Source organism: Orycteropus afer, unplaced genomic scaffold (assembly GCF_000298275.1).
Source record: "Orycteropus afer afer isolate SDZICR_OR568_19922 unplaced genomic scaffold, OryAfe1.0 scaffold00010, whole genome shotgun sequence".
Taxonomy (NCBI): Eukaryota; Metazoa; Chordata; class Mammalia; order Tubulidentata; family Orycteropodidae; genus Orycteropus; species Orycteropus afer.
The window spans coordinates 18,825,486-18,827,528 of NW_006921597.1; positions in this window are offsets into that span (position 1 = coordinate 18,825,486).

A 2,043-nucleotide genomic window follows, 5' to 3' on the forward strand; every position below is an offset into this window, starting at 1 on the left:
AAGAAGCGCTGCGGGGCTCCGGCTTAGGGCGGCCGCTGCCCTCCAAACACCCTTCCCGAGGAGGCAGCGTCAGACGGGGGAGGGGGAGGAGACGAGGAGGAGGCCGGAGGCAGGAGGAGGTGGCGGCCCCCTCTGCGGCTTGGCCCTGCCCCTGCCTCCCCCCCGGGGCGCGGAGCGGGAGGAGTTGGGTTTGTCGGGTGCACAGGTGGTTGAGGTTGGGGCAGGCAGCGCCAAGGAGGGGGACAAGAGATGGAGAGGTGGGCCGAGAATCCAAGTGAGGGTCCTGGGGAGGCAGGGGTAAGCACACACACGTTCTGCTGCGAGAATAGGGCAAACAGACTCTCGGGGCCGCGACACGCCCCCCTCCACCCCACCCCCAAAAGACAAGGTAGCGCACAGTCCAGGCGCACTGCGAGGGGCCAGGACGCGCGCGCGCTCACACTCACGCGGGCCACCCTCTGGCTCCCAGACCGCATCGAGCTCCAGGAGCTGCTGGTTTCCCCCCGCGGCTGTAGCGCAGCAGCAACAAGTCTTCCAAGCGGCTTCCAGGACCTGGGCGACGCTCTCACCGAAACTGAAGCTTCGTTGGCCCGGGCTGCGTACGGTCAACACCAGGCGGCGGCGGCGGCGGCATGTGGCCTCTTCCCCCCATTCATAAATCCAGCGCTGGGCACGGGTGGCGGGCGGGGCTGAGTGGAGTATTGCGGACCCGCGGGCGGGGGCTGCGCAGGGCGAGGCGGCTGCAACGGCAGGAAAACAAGCGCGCCAGCAGGAGCGAGCCTTGAGTCCTACGTCCGCGGCCTGTCGGCGTCTGGGAGCAGGACTAGGCTGGGAGCAGCGCTGCGGGGGCCGCGCCGGGGCGGGGGGGGGCCTCAGACGGGGCGTCCTGTGCAGCGCGGAGCCGGAGGGCGGGGCCGCTCCGGGGAGCGCGGCTCTGGGCTCTGGCGAAGCAGTCCCCCGGGTGGCGGCGACCGAGCGGCCAAGGACACCTGCAGGCTTCCCGAGCCGCTCCGAGCGGGAGCCTCAGCGCAGGGCCCCGGCGCCGGGCTCCTGCGATCGGGCGGCGCTGGGAGCCGAGCCATCCACGCGTCTACCCATCTCTGGGCGGAGAAGTGGCCTAGGGGAGGGGACGCTTGGGAGCCGGTGGGCAGGGACTCAGGGGGCTCCTGGTCTCCCTCCTGCGATGGCTGCGGATGCCACGCTCCAGTGGCGCCTTTTCCTCCCGGCCCCGCCTCGCCCGGGCGCGCCCTCCTCGGGCGGGGTGGTTGGGGCGCGGCGCGGGGCCAGTCCCGTGAGCTGCAGGGATCTCGCGGCGGAGCTCAGTCTGCCTCCGCCGAGCAGAGCCAAGCTGAGGCGCGTAACCCCCTCTTCGCCAGCGCACATCCCTGCGCACCGCCCCTGCGCGCCTCCGCCACCATCCCCTCCCGCCCCCTTTGGCCCCGCTTGCGGCCTCCCCGGAGCCCGCAGCTCCTCCCACTGCAGCCCGCTGACACTGAAGCGCTCTGGACCCCTGACTTCTAACCTCGGCCTCGCCTCTACCCGCCTCTTCTGTCTGCGCCGGTCGCCCCCTCCCCGCCTAACTGATCGTATTGTTGCCATTTCACTGCGGCTGACTGGAGGCCGGGAAAGGTAGAGGATGGGGAGACGGTGCCGCCAAAGGGAGGCAGCCCCCCGCCCCAGACACCATATTGGAGCCTCTTGACCACCTCTCCACCATCGTGCGCCTTAATGCCCAAGCAAAGCCCAAGATGTCCGTGGTCTTGATGCTACTGCCTCAGTCACAGTCACCGAGTCCCCGCGCGACAGAATGGGGGACAGGGCAGCCTTGGGCAGAGAAGCGGCTCCTTTCCTGGATGAAAGGAAACCAGAGCCCTGGGTGGGGGTGGGGTGGGGTGGCAAGTGGCCCTGAAAGATCATTCTGCTAAAACCCTTGCTCGTTGCTTTCTGTTGCTCTGGGGGGCAATAGAAGTGCCTGTCTTGTGACCCCCTCCTGCTTTTACTGTTGTTTCCCTCATTGCAATTTGACTTTGCCAGAGCCATGCT